At 43.4% G+C, this 15,467-nt stretch overlaps 1 protein-coding gene across 1 annotated transcript in view; it reads left to right on the top strand.

Moving 5' to 3' along the window:
- Positions 1 to 15,467, top strand: part of LOC132865822 (titin-like) — a 107,815-nt gene that overhangs the window by 71,975 nt on the left and 20,373 nt on the right. The window lies entirely within an intron of this gene.

The raw sequence follows: 15,467 nt of genomic DNA, 5'->3' as shown, positions 1-15,467 counted from the left end.
CTCCCTCTGCAGCCTGGTCAGCACTGTGAGCTCTTCCATCTAATTAGGGAGGGATCTTACATTCCCCATAATAACAGACAGTATGGATGGTTTATCCTGTTTTTTCCTCTTGTGGCGCTTAACTCCAGCTCTGCATCCCCTTGTCCTCCTCCTTATTTCCACGGGGATCTTGTGTCTCTCCTCGGGGAGTATCCTCATGCTGCGCAATGCCATCAGCTGATCGTGGGTGGAAACAATCGAGCTGTGACTGAATGGTTCTCCTGATATTGTGATAAAAAGTCACAAAACAAGTAAAAAACACAAAAGGATTCTCACCAAAAGCACATCCATAGTTACACGTGAATGAATAAGATAAAATACTAAGAATGGTACGACTAAAAGTAAAAAAAAAAAAGAACAAAAAAAAAAGTCAGAAAAGTAAGAGCTGCTGAAACTGGCTGCCACTCACACGGTGCTGAAAGTCGTCAAAACATCTGGTTTGTAAAATATCTGTGATTTTTGTATTCCATTCTACAACCCCAAATTAGAAAAAGCTGGAGTGGTGTGTTGAAATTTAAATTCAAACTGAACACACTGATTTGTAAATGATCTCTGACCTCTACTGCACTCAATACAATACAACAGCACATTATTTGATGTTTTACTTCAAGATATTTTCCCAAAATAAACACTACATACACAATATACATACAAAATAAACATTTCAAATTTGATTCACGCAACACATTTCAAAAAAGTTGTTACAGTAAAGCGTTTCCCACTTTATAATGTTCCCGTTCCTTCTCCCAACACTTCAGAGATGTTTATGGACTGAAGACTCCAAGTGATGAAGTGTTTCAGGTGTTATTTTTGTCCTGTTCTTCCTGTAAACAGGTCTTAAGGTGTGGAACAGTACAGGGTCGTCACTGTCATATTTTTCATTTCTAAATTCTCCACACATTCTCTATTGGGGACGGAGGGGACACGCCCTCTTCTTCCACAGCTTTTGTCATGGAATGTGTGCAGAATGTGGTTTTGCAGTCTTGTTGAAATCTCCCTGGAAAAGACATCGTCTTGTTGGCAGCAGATGTTGCTCCAAAATCTCAGTGTACTTTTCTGCATTAATGCTCCATCACAGAAGTGTAAGGTGCCTTTACCAAGGGCACTGACCCAACCTCATACCATGACACACCCTGGCTTTTGGACTTGTTCCTGTTAACAGTCTGGATGTTGACTGTCTTTTTGTCTTTGGTCCGGAGCACATGATGTCCATTTCTTCCAAGAAAGACCTGGAATACAGGGCCGTAACCAGGATTTTTCAAATACCGAGGTCAAGCATGGCTGACAGCACCGAAGGCCCCCTGGCACAACTTAAATAAATAAATAAATAAACAAGGATAGATTTGGTGGTGGACACATTTATTTTAACAATTCTACAACTGTGGCACCATAACTGTGGTGTTTTATCTGACATAAAAGTAGAAAGGTAGTGAACTCTTGAACTGAGTATACATACCTAAAGTACCAGTTACCTAAAGTATTGGCATTATTTACATTGCAGCATACACATGACAGAAAGGGTGTGAACTGCTGAATTGTAAGCTTTAGTATTACACCTTATAATAATAGTGTGAGTGTGTGTGTGTGAGAGAGAGAGAGAGAGAGAGAGAGAGTTTGTGTGTTATTTGTGGGTGTCTGTATGTGTAGAGACATTCTGAGCAGTAAGGTAAAGGCATCAGTCTATCTGGCTGTCTTGAATTGAGATCCATTTGCATGCATTCTCTGAAACAGAGTGTTCTCACCATTGCCTGTAATGTAAGTTTGGCTCACAACACATTTACTTCAACAATTCTAAAACTGTGCCATCAGAACTGTGGAGTTTTGTCTGACAAAGTCAAAACTGAACTGAACTGAGTGTATTGCTCAGCTACCTGAAGTATTGGCATTATTTACATTTCATTATCTTAAATTACATTAGAATGTAGGGCTATTAGTTCTGTGTGAAGACTATGTATTGGAGAGAGTGTGTATTATTTGTGTGTGTGTGTGTGTGTGTGTGTGTGTGTGTGTGAGTGAGTGAGTGAGAGAGAAAGAGAGAGAGTTACTCAAACAAGCCCATTTACTCAGCCCTGCACAGGGCTGCCTGTGACAACGTAGTTTTGAATGTTTCTCGAAATGCTAACTAAAATGTAATAGGCAATGACAATGAAACGTTTCCCCTTGGAAAGTTGGCATGACACCGCTGAACGGTCTGCCACTGCACTGACAATATTTTCTCACCTTCCCTCCTTCTCTTTCCCTGCTCTTCTGTTGGCTGTCCAAACCTTAATTTAGTTTGTTCCAACGTTTTCATTTTGCGCTCGGGTAAAGCTCTATAATGCGATGTGACTATTAGCCTACGTTAGGTTAGGTAGGCATATGTGATAGAGCGTAGACTACACCCTGCCTGTTTTATCCAAAACCCAACTTCCCCATCCGACACTAGTATAGGCTACGTCGCGTGATGCTGCGTTAGACACGGCAACGATAGAGGCTGAGAGATTTCAGATGACATTAGACAAATGTGAATTTTATTGGGGGGAAATACAGATGACATGTGGATGTGGACGCTGCGTTTTACATTGATCACTGCTCAAATTCAGCGTAGACCAATTTTTAATTTCTGAAAAAAATACCAAGGACATGACCTCGGTGTCCTCAATGGTAGTTACGGCCATGCTGGAATACTGATTCATCCAGGGGCGTATCAAGCTTTCCAAAAGTGGGGGTGTTCTGGAATGGGGAAGCCATATCATTAGAAATCGGTTTATGGCTATATACACGCCCGGCGTGTACACTGATGTACTGTCAATGACCGATATGGAACTTTTTCATACCCATGGTCCATGGATGCAAATGAAAGGGAGGAGAGCAGAAAGCCTATAAATCCAGTTGACTCCAGCCAAGTTCTGCATTTCATGCAGAGATCTAGCTATCATGTTGGGTTTTGGTGTTGTTACTGCCAAGGCTATGTAATTATTCAGAAAGTGAAGGCAAAAAGTATTGAGTGATAATTCTAGGTAACAGGATACTGTTCTATAACAGAGATGTCAGTATTGCTGCCTACACTGGTATACACTGATATAAACAAAACCAAAAACTTCACATAGCCCAAGAAGTCATACACAGTGTATAGATCATACACCATCATGCATAACAGTTTGGACTGGGATCGCTTTGTGTGAGCAGGAGGCATGGCTAATCAGTTCATGTTGGAGAAGCGCAGCATCCTGGAAGGACCTCTTTAGTATAGCATTCAAATAAGACGGGGCAGTTCCTGCTTTTAATGTCTTTAATTATTCAAACTCGTATACAAATCTTGTTTGCATCATGCATTACATGCATGGCACCTGGGACAACCGTTTGAACGACGGCATCGCAAGCGCTTTGAGAAGGGTCTGTCTGCAGAGTCAGGCACAGTAAGCACCGCATGCGACGTCAAACCTGGAACGGTGAATCAGGAACGGTAAAACTGGTGTTGGCTCTGCAGCTCTGCAGACAGATACTGTATTATTGAGCGCTTTCGGCATGCTACGCAAACTGGCTATTATATTCACGCAACTGCTGATTGGTCGGGTGAGAAAAACTGTTTTGAGTCCGTTGCGTGGCTGTTTTTTGTCTAACGTCATGGCATAGACCGCGGAACGCATTTGAACAAGGGGGGGCCACAATCGCAAGAGGGCGTCACCGAAATGTTAGGTCGGACATGATGCATATAGGCTACATTATACACGGACACGCACGTAATGCTATCAGTCATGACAGCCAGCGCAGAACCGCGCAGATTAAAATGCACAAGAAAAGCACCTCGGTGGTCGGTGGTAACTCAACTTAAACTGCTTGCTTGTACCAGTACTAAAGCACTATAGAGAGAAACACTGAACACAGAGAAGTGCACTCGGCGGTAGGGGTGTCACGATTCACTCACTCTTCGATTCGATTATCGATTATTAGTACTCGATTCGATTCTTTTCGATTCGATTCACTTTAAGTTGATAAACAAGTAAGAAATTATGTACTTTGACTAGTTTCACTTTAATTTGAAAACTGTTACACAAAGGTAAAATTTTCAGTCAACAGTCAACATTAACTCAAAATAATGAAATGAGCAACAAGTAGGAGAGTTATACACGGTATCATACCTAAAATTTTATCAGAAATATAGATATGATACTATGATTCTCCCCAACATGCTACATTAGACAAGCTAACCTCATTTATAAAAAGATACACACATACATGACGTGTATTTGATATATATGATGTATATTCATACATTGTTACTTTACGGAAATCTTCAATAAGTTTGGTCTTTTCATGACAGCCTGTTGTAGACCTATAATGCACATGAACTGACACTCCTCACCTCAACATGTCCTTTACAATCATTTAAGCCACCATGGGCAATGCTGAAACCACTGCTGCAAACAGTACATCGCGCGAAACTGTCATTATTTTCTACCCTTATTAGACAGGGAGATTCTTCTGTGTAATCTGAGCTGAAGTGGGTTTTGTACTTTCGTTTTTTGGGGCGCGCGCGCTCTCTCCCTGCTATGCCGGTCGGTCCTCGAGAAAAGGGATAAAAGCCCGCCCACACTGAAAGCTGATTGGCTTATTTTGCTGAGTAACCCAATCAGGATGCTCTTTGTCTGGCATGCGCTACATGAACAGGCACACAGGCAGTGTTGCCACATTGGGTGGTTTTAAAAAGTGCATTTTGGCGGGTTTTGAACATATTTTGGGATGGAAAACGTCAGCAATATCTGGCAACACTGCACACAGTCTCCCTCGCGCGCGCACATTCTAAGATGCGTGATGCAGACCTTAATGTTGCGCGCACGCTCTTGCTCGCTTCTATCAATATGCAGGAGACTCCCGGAAGTTCTGGGAGACTTGGGATGTAAGGTAATTCATGAATCGAATCGAAATTGAAGTATGACGAATCGAAATCGAATCGTACTGCTACCGATTCGATTTTCGATGAACCGAACCGAATCGTGACACCCCTACTCGGCGGTGCTCGGTCAGAGGAAAGTATGGGAATATGCCTGCAGTTTTGTCAGAGCTGCGTGTGTGTACGCGCGTGCGCCTGTGTGTGAGCGTTTCCACAATATGCCAGCACATAACTGCGCAGAATAAAATGCCAAAACAGCCAACACTAATAACTCCAGCATCAGTTATGACTTTAGTCCACAATATGCCAGCACAGAAGTGCGCAGAATAAACTGCCAAAACAGCCAACAGCACAGAAGGCTATACATAGATTAATCCATCGGTCATGACTTTAGCCCACAACATGCCAGCACATACTGTAACTGTGCAGAATAAAACGCTAAAACAGCCAACAGTACACAACAAAAGCACCTCGGTAGTAGTCTAACTCAACTTAAACAACTTGCTTGTATCAGTACCAATGCAGTATAGAAACATTGAAAACAGAGGAAGCAGTGCACTCGGCGGTGCTAATAGAAGTAACCAATGACTTACCCTTAAAACTTCCCAAAGGCCTGCCTGCGTCTGTCATTGGCCTGCACGAACTCCTTTGCGATGGCTGTCTCCGAGATGATGCTAAAAATAGTAACACTGCGGTCTGCGCGGCCATCTTGGAAGTCACTCGCTCCAGAGCGCTCATAGAGTACACATCATAGAGTACACATTCACCGATTCGTTTCCGCGTTAGAGGGCTTAGAAGCTTGGATTTTTTAAGAATTTAGACATCTGAAGTGATTGAGCACTACTGTGAAAGTTTGGATAAGCAGGTACGGGAGCGTTATGCTGAGAAGATACGTTTCATTGGGAATGTAGAGAATGTAACACTGTTAGTGAGAAGGAATGGAAAACTGACCCCAGCTTGTTGCCGCATGTGACATACATCGATCTTGTGAAATATCTAGTCTCATCTCATTATCTGTAGCCGCTTTATCCTGTTCTACAGGGTCGCAGGCAAGCTGGAGCCTATCCCAGCTGACTACGGGCGAAAGGCGGGGTACACCCTGGACAAGTCGCCAGGTCATCACAGGGCTGACACATAGACACAGACAACCATTCACACTCACATTCACACCTACGCTCAATTTAGAGTCACCAGTTAACCTAACCTGCATGTCTTTGGACTGTGGGGGAAACCGGAGCACCCGGAGGAAACCCACGCAGACACGGGGAGAACATGCAAACTCCACACAGAAAGGCCCTCGCCGGCCACGGGGCTCGAACCCAGGACCTTCTTGCTGTGAGGCGACAGCGCTAACCACTACACCACCGTGCCGCCCGGGATGAAATTGTGTTTCAACAAAAGTGCGGGGGATGAAATTGTGTTTCAACAAAAGTGCGGGGGATGAAATTGTGTTTCAACAAAAGTGGGGGGATGAAATTGTGTTTCAACAAAAGTGCGGGGGATGAAATTGTGTTTCAACAAAAGTGCGGGGGATGAAATTGTGTTTCAACAAAAGTGGGGGGGATGAAACGTACACATCCCCCGTGGGTGATACGCCCCTGGATTCATCTGACCACAATACCCGTTCGCACTGTGTGATGGCCCATCCCAGATGCCTCCGAGCCCAGAGAAGTCGATGGTGCTTCTGGACACAGTTAACATAAGACTTCCTTTTTACACAGTAAAGTTTTAACTGGTGTTTGTGGATGTAACTCTGTATTGTAACTTGACAAATGTTTTCTAGAGTAATCCCAAGCCCATGTGGTTCTATCAGCTGTAGATGAACGACGGTTCTTGATGCAGTGAGGGATCGGAGCTCACGGGGGTTCAGATTAGGTTTGAGCCCTTTGGACAGTGAAATTTCTTCAGATTCCTTGACTCATTTAATGATATTATGCACTGTAGAGGGTGAAATATCCAAATCCCTTCCTAACTTTCTTTGAGGAACATTGTTTTTAAACAATTCAAAAAATTTCTCATGAATTTATTGACAAACTGGAAATCTTCAGCCCATCTTTACTCCTCAAAGACGAGTGTCTTTGAAAATTAGAATATTGATTTTGCCCCAAATCATGATTACAGTCTCCTGTTTCAAATCACATCATTATTTAATTGTTGTACCTCATTACTTGCCCTAAATTGCCCCTGTAACAATTTTTTTTTTTTGGAATGTGTTTCAGGTCTGAAACGCAGGAAGGGATGTATATTAAAAAATGACATGGAGTTGACCAACAAAACATGAAATATCTTGGGTTCATTCTGTCTGCAATGAAATAGAAGTCAAAATAAATTCAGAAATCACCGCTTCATTATTAATTTTTTTATTTGCATTGTCCACACCGTTACATCTTTTATCTGATTTCTGGTTGTATTTTAGACATCTTTCCAGAAAATCTTTTTTTAGGCATCAAATTTTGATGCGCAAATAATTCATGCACTTCTGTGAATATGCAAATTAGTTCCTGACAGGTAAATAAAGTTTTTTTTTTAAATATTTTCATTACATTTTCTCAAAACACACCGAACTGCTCAGACATGACGAAAAAAAAATACAGCAGAATGTGGGCATGTGGGTACAGTAAATAGAAAATAAATATGAAAATAAATGACAGTGGGCACAGTCTCCATCCAGCCCCCTCCCTTTCAATCTCCTGCAGCAAAACAGGGCAGTATCCAAATAGGAATCAATACAGAGCATACAAACATAGCAAGGCTACAAGGTGCTTGTTAGATCGTGAGCACTTAAAACAAAGTCACAGAGACAGGCTAGGCTGATCTGGGAAATCCACGAAGCAAGGAAGATGACAGCGTGGGCCCAATATGCTGCAAGTAAGAGTTCTTGACAACAGGTGTTATACGCGTTCGATGTACAATTCTGAACTGGATGGATTTAGTGCGGTTACACACAGAAATGTTCATGGCCTGAGAGCAGACTTCCTGCCAGTCAGCATCATCTATAGCGATGCCTAGATCTTTCTCCCAAGCTAGCTTGATGGTTTGTGAGGTAAGAGGAGAATTAGAGTTCAGGGCTCTGTAAAAAGCAGTCATGCATTTCGTATTAATCTGTAGAGACAGGGCCTTCTCCACACATGAAGTGGTGTTATTAGTCATTAAGGTGGTGTCTTTAACTATGAAATCTCTAATTTGTAAATATCTGTAGAAGTCACCTTGATTGAATAAACCAAATTGCTGTTGCAACTGCTGAAAGGATAGTAAAATCTGGGCTTTAAATAGATCACCTATTTTCTTCAGCCCTTGGGTGCTCCACACTTTAAAGCCCTGGTCCTTACAGCCTGGCAGGAAGTCCAGATTATCAAGAATGGGAGTGAGAAGAGATGATCAATGAGCCCGGCCTTCTATAGAGCGAATGGATCTCCAGGCTCTGATGGTACTGAGAGTAATAGGGTTAGAGCAGTGTTTTTTAACAGATTCAGGATTATTCAAAAGCAATAGATTCAACAAGGGACACTTCGACTGAGAGGATTCAATATCATGCCAAATCAAGGCTGAATCACAGTTGTGCCAGCTTGCAATCACCCCGCAGGTGTGATGCCAGTTGATAAAATGTAAGATTTGGTACATCTAATCCTCCATCACAACCTGCCATTTGAAGTTTTGTCATCTTGAGATGAGGCTTCCTTTTGCTCCAAATGAAGGAGCTTAGTCAGTCTTCAAGCACCTTAATAACCTTGTTGGATAATAAGATAGGGATCATTTGCAGTGGGTATAGCAGTCTGGGCAGGACGTTCATTTTTATAAGAGCAACCCTACCAAGCCAGGAAATAGGGAGAGGGGCCCAGCGGTCTAAGTCTGCCCTTATGGCATCCAAAGCGGGGGAGTTGAACTTAAACATCTGACCAAAAGTGGGTGTTACATGCACTCCTAAGTAAATGAAACTAGTGGGAGACCAGCGGAACGGGAAGGGACCAGCCATATCTGGAACACATATTAACAACCCTAGGGGCATAGCCTCAGATTTTGCAAAGTTAATTTTATATCCCGAAAAGACGCTGAATGACGAAATGACCTTAATCAGGTGGGGAACAGAAGTTTGGGGTTGCGATAAATGTATCAAAATGTCATCCGCGTATAGAGTAATTTTGTGTTCCTTTTCACCAACGAAAATACCAGAAATTAAAGTGTTTTGCCTTAGTGCTTGGGCCAGCTGCTCAATAGCAATATCAAAGAGCAAGGGGCTGAGGGGGTCGCCCTGCCTATTCCCACGGTTGAGGGGGAAGTTGTTGGATTGCAGTCCATTCATCAGAACCGCCGCCATCGGAGAATTATACAGAACCCTAATCTAGGCCAAGTTCCTCCAGAGCGTAGAACAAATACCACCACTCGACCCTGTCGAACGTCTTCTCGGCGTCGAGAGACAGCACGAGGGCCGGGTACTTGCAGCTCTGGGTTAGTTGGATGATGTTAAGGAGCCTCCTCATATTATCACAGGAGTTCCGGCCCTTGACAAAACCAGTTTGGTCCTCCCTGACAATATGAGGCAGAACCCTCTCTAGGCGCAAGGCCAAAATTTTGGAGAGCAGTTTTTGGTCGGAGTTAAATAGGGCTATCGGAATGGATAATGTTCAATATCTTCAAAATGTTAAGAGTGTTCAAGAGTAGGCGACATCTAGAACACAGAGCATGACATACCAGCCTGAGTGGGAAAACTACGTCTGTTCCAGAAAAAGTATCCCAAACCAGACAAATGGAGCGCCGTGCTCCACAAAGTTATCATCCAGGCCTCCTCCAGGGTGGAAAACCTCTTTCTGGAGCCTCCGTGTATCACCTGTAGAGTAGCCGGGAAAAGCATACCATATGGCATCCCTCGCTCTCGCAGCCGCTGTTTCACCGCATCGTATGCCTTGCGTTTCTTCATCACCATCGAGGAAAAATCTATGTAGAAAGAGACCCTGGATCCATTGTAGATTAAGCCACCGTCCTGGCTCGCCCAGCGCACCGCTTCCATGACCCTCTGTTTGTCTCTGAACGTGTGGAATCATAGCAGCAGCGACCTGGGCCTCCTGTTCAGGTCCGGTTTCGGTGTGAGGGTACGGTGGGCTCTCTCCAGCTTTATGCGGCCGGCCTTCATGGTCACCTTTAGGATGCGGGGTAGCCATGACTCGAAAAACTCCACCGGCTGCCCAGTCTCCGTATCCTCCTCAAAGCCGATGAATCAAATGTTTAGGCGCCTACTATCATTTTCGGCCATGTCCAAACTCTCCATGAGGGCACTAACCTGCTTTTCCAGCTTCACAATCCTCAGCTCTTGTGCTGCGGTGGAGTTTTCAACTGCTAGTAACCGAGCCTCTGCTTCATCTAGCCGCTTACTAGCGGCCTGGAGCTCCGTAGCATGCTTGTGGATAGTCTCGGCCAGAGGGCTAAGTTTTTCATCAATAACTTTAATAATGTTGGAAGTCATTATGCCCAGGGCTTTAGCAAGGGCAGGGTCAAGCCCATCTGCAGTTACAAATTCGGCCTGATCGCCATCTTGTGTTTCGTCGCCGGGCTCACACGGGACGTCTTTTTTGTCTTTATTTCCTCTGGTTCTTCCCATCTTGTCGAAAGACAGTGGCCAAAAGTTTTCCAAGGACATAGCCTGTTATGTTCATAACAAAAATGGCTTATAGTGCCCGGTTGTTGTCAGGATAATGAAAAAATTAGCACCGAGTGGCACGGAGCTCTGGCAAAAGCATCTGCTCAGCTCACCGCCATCATGTGACCCCCAGGTAAATAAAGTTTTAATCATGTGTTAGCTTCTCTGAGTCGAGCTGCTAACAGTGAATTCTTGTACAGGTTTTCATTTGTGGCTTGTGAATGTGTGATTTTTTGTGATTCATTAAAATATTCATAAAAAGTTAATAAGCACAGTCCTCATGTTCAGAGAATATAATCTGATTATTCTGTAAGAAATGCTAAAAGAGTGTGTGTGGAGTAAAATACTGGTGTGATGAAACGGAGTTACTGTTACCAGCCTGCAGTTGATTGTTTTTCTTCCAGCAGCGCGTCCACACTGTTTATTCCTTTTATACCACAGCAATTGGCCAATAATGAGATTTATTTTTCTTAAAGAATGAGACATCATACTTTTTCATCTCCTCTGGTTAGGTGCCTTGCTCTCGGGCACTTCCCAGATAGCAAAAATCAGTTGAATCAACATTGAAATAGCGTTTGGCAGAAAACATTGAAATAATGTTGAAATGATATTGAAAGTGTCCCCTTGAATTTGGGTTGAATCAACATTGAATTTTCAACCCTATCAGCATTGAATCAATAGTGATTCAACCATCATCTAAATAGAAATTTCTATTTAGATGATGGTTGAATCACTATTGATTCAATGCTGATAGGGTTGAAAATTCAACGTTGATTCAACCCAAATTCAAGGGGACACTTTCAATATCATTTCAATGTTTTCTGCCAAACGCTATTTCAATGTTGATTCAACTGATTTTTGCTATTTGGGAATTGCTCAAGGGCACCTCAGCCCAAGGCCGCCCCACATCAACCTAACTGCACATCTTTGGACTGTGGAGGAAACCCACACAGACACGGGGAGAACGTGCAAACTCCACACAGAAAGGCCCTCGCCGGTCACTGGGTTCGAACCTGGAACCTTCTTGCTGTGAGGCAACCGTGCTAACCACTGCACCACCGTGAGAAATTGGGTTGATGTTAATGTTTCACCGTACACAATGATGGAAAGGCCTGTCTGTGGACATGAACCAGATATGATATGAACCAGAAAGGATTATACAGTCTTTACCTGGACAATAAAATATTGCCTAATTACAGTACTAGTAGTTAAACTTACTGTACAATTCAAATAACTGCCTGACTAACAAAATATTTGAATATTTGCTCCGGTTTCCCCCACAGTCCAAAGACATGCAGGTTAGGTTAACTGGTGTGGGTGCAATCAGTTAATTATTGAAATTAAGTGATCAATCTCGTTAAATCAGTCTCATTAAATTTTGAAGGTTAATAATTAAAATGAATCAATCCCATTGAATCATTTACTTTGACTCGTTTGAATTGAATCATACCATAGAATCAGTCTCGTTCAATGAATCATTTAGTGAATCATTTGGTGAATCGTTCAATGAATCATTTAGTGAATCATACCATTAATCCTGGTGCTTAATAATAAGTTACCAAACAGCTAAATTATGGTACATTTCCAAATTATTAAGATCACTTACCATATAACATTTGCACCCTTTTGAATTCTTCGAGAAGATTGGGGATTTCAGATATTGTTGTTCACACAAATAAACAGTTTGTTTAATAAATGAATTTATTATACAAAGATAAAAAGGTAAAATAATAAATCAATATATACAAGCAGTGAGGTGTGTGTGTGAAGGACTTGACCATGTGTTTAGCCTCGTGTAGCTAACTACACGTGGTGGAGGCCTAGCTTGTTGGTAGCTAAACAAAAGAATGTTATCTAAACAGAACAAAGGATTAGCTCTGTGTTTAGCCTTGTGTTGCTAGTGTGAGTTTGCTAAAGGCCCTATGGCCTAGCTAAAGTGTGTCTGTTAGGCCTGGTGAGGCCTACTGAGCACGTGTTGCTAAAGACAAGGGTATTAGCCGTAGCTAACTAAAAGCTAACTTGTGGATTTCTAGCTGAGGTGTGGTTTATCAGGCCTGATGGCCTGCTGAGCACATGGTAGGCCTTGATTAGCTTTGTGTTGCTAAGCAGACAAAAGGGAAGCTGTAGCTAACCCACTAGCTCATAACCATACTGAATCCACTGAAATCTTAATGAGATCAAGATGTATAATAATGAAATTATAATGTTAGTAAGAATAAAAGAGAAGAGAAGCATGCGCAGCCTATCTATTAAACAATTGAGAGAACATAGAACCAAAATAAATCAACACGCTGCGTGTCTAACAGTGTAACAGATAAACCTGGGTTTAAATTCACACTATTTCAATAAAAGCAAATTCCTAAGACTATCCTAATTATGCCCAAATGCCAAAATCTTACTTAATCCTGCCTTTAGCAAGATATGAAGAACTATTCGCCGGTGTAGTCTCGGGCCTCGCCGTGGGAGCACGTGAGCTGCTCGTGATGGAGGCGTAGAAACTTTCGGGTCCAGCGGAGCACTTGGGTGGTTCCCGTGGAAAGCAGAGGATTCTTGGTCCGAACCTCAGCGTTCGTGAGGAAAAGTCTCTGATCAGAATAAGATGCACAGCGCTTTGAGTTAAAAAGGATTCAATCGCTTCTTAACTTTTGACTGCCTGGGCTGCAGTCGTGACGTCACTTCTAATGCAAGTAAACCGGTTGTAACTCGGGTTGAGTTTAAAGATCGCGCGACTCTAGAGTTTACCTTTGCCAAGGGTAAGAAAGAAAATCGCGCTGAGTGATGGATCTTGCAAGAAAGAAGACATCTGTTTGGGTGGAGGGCGCCTCTTTATACGTCCAGATTCATCGGAAGCCAGCCGTGAGAGACAAAGATGGAAGCGTTGTCCCATTGTTTTATGTTTCCTTGTATGATGACGTAGATGATCCCGCCCACGCGTGACGTAGGTCACACGGAAGTGGACTGGGAATTGTAGTTCTGACAAGATGGCGGCATGATACCTACAGTCCCCCTTTTGGTCTCAGGGGTATGACGGAGTCGTAGCACTGAGAGCACCGTATCGTATCATCGCCGTGTCCATAGTCCTTGAGGTAGAGTTGCTCTGCACAGTCCATGGTGTCCTGTGAAGACTGTGTAAACTTGTGAGTTCCAGTAAGACAGTTGGAGACAGAGGCATTTTGGGCATATAATCACTATGGGCATTTTGGGCATATAATCACTAACTAACTAGATCAAAACCACATCAAAAAATAAATAAACATTGAACATGAAACATGTAGCGTTTAATTTCCTATGCATAAAAAAAAGGAAAAAGAGAAGAAATGAAGGAAGGAAAGAAGTATTAGTGTTTGGGTTGGCAAACCTAATCTTCTGGGAAGGTGATAGCAGTGGGTGGTCTGGCTAGAAAGCGTGCGCTACTGCGGCTAGCTGTCGGGGACACAGACCATCTTATCTAGCTAGGTGTGCAGTGTTATGTATGGGTTGCCTGGGCAGACCCAGTGGATGTCTTTCGTGAAGGTGCACATCTCTAAGTTTTGTGGATTCACAAAAGTGAGGATAGCACTGCCAAGACTATATGCCAGGTGTATTTGCGATGAATACACACTAGTAATAATAGCGGATTTTAGTATTTATCTACCATGTTATACTGAAGGGATACTACTTCATTGGGTTGTTGAAGTCTGACCGGGAATGTTAGTGTACGCTTATGGTTGAGTGATGCGTACAAGCTAGGTGGACATGATGGGCCTAGCTGTCGTCCACCCCCTTTTGGAGTGAGGACTGTTCAAAAGGTTTGATTCGATTATCATGGAAATCGATATGAAAGCATTTGATTAGGCCTAGATATCCTAATGTGATACGCGACGGGGAACGGTTTTCCCATGATCGAAAGGTCTCGACCAGGGTGGTAGGAACTTCTCTGAGATTCGGGCGTAGTAGGCTTTGTGTCCTCCTACTCTCGAATTGAGATTCTTTTGGGCACCTGTAACGGTTGACTGTAGGTGGCGTCGTAGGTCGGCGACATGATGTGCGGTGTATGCAATCGCGACGCTCATGGCCTCTGGTTTGTATAGGAGATGCGGGGGAAGAACCGACTCTCGCCCAGTCATCATCCCAAAGGGTGTGACTTCAGTGGCACAATGAGGGGTGGACCGAATGGCCCTTAGCACCAAGGGAAGTTTCATGTCCCAAATTTTACCATGGTTTGTGATATACTTTTGCAGCATGTTCACAACGGTTTGAATGGCTCGTTCAGCCTGACCAGAGAATTGAGGGTGGTACGCGATATGGAATTTCGCCTCGACACCTAACATGTTCCACAGCGCAGCCATTACACCAGCGGTGAAATGGGTGTCTGTGTCGATGGATAGAGGGAGTTTTTGCCACTAGGGGGGGAGTCGCGATGTCAGGTGTTTTGACACCGGACTCGGTGTGCCAAGACATGAACTGAAGTTCATCAGAAATTTGATCTCGCGTGGCGCTTGGTTGATCAGTGTTCGCACTAATCTCGTCGCAACGGGTTTGTGCATATTTTGTGGGATCCAACGACTGTGGGGTTTTGTTTTGAAGCTGACTAAGTTTATGTCGCAGGGCTTGGTTGGGATTGGGTCGCCTTGTGAGAGCCGTGTGTCTGAGAAATGGTGGTGAAGACTTTAGCGCACGTGAGAAGCGCGTTTTGTGTGTTTGCCTTCGCCACCAGGGGGGGCCCTACATCCTGACCCTCGCCTGCTGTTTCAGAGGGATCTCCTCCCCCTTTCACGAGATATACCCATGGTTCCTGGCCTAGTCATGCCAGTGAATGGTCTTTTGCCATTTTTCTTGGGCTCTTTTGTTTTATCTGTTGAGGGGTCTGACGTCTCCTGTAACAGTTCTTTAATCTCAGCCAACTGGGCTTTTAAAGAGTCCAGCTCTGAGTGGAACTCACCA

Source organism: Neoarius graeffei, chromosome 18, assembly GCF_027579695.1.
Source record: "Neoarius graeffei isolate fNeoGra1 chromosome 18, fNeoGra1.pri, whole genome shotgun sequence".
Classification (NCBI taxonomy): domain Eukaryota; kingdom Metazoa; phylum Chordata; class Actinopteri; order Siluriformes; family Ariidae; genus Neoarius; species Neoarius graeffei.
The sequence above is the reverse complement of the archived record's forward strand: the minus strand, read 5'-3'. Positions and strand labels throughout refer to the sequence as shown.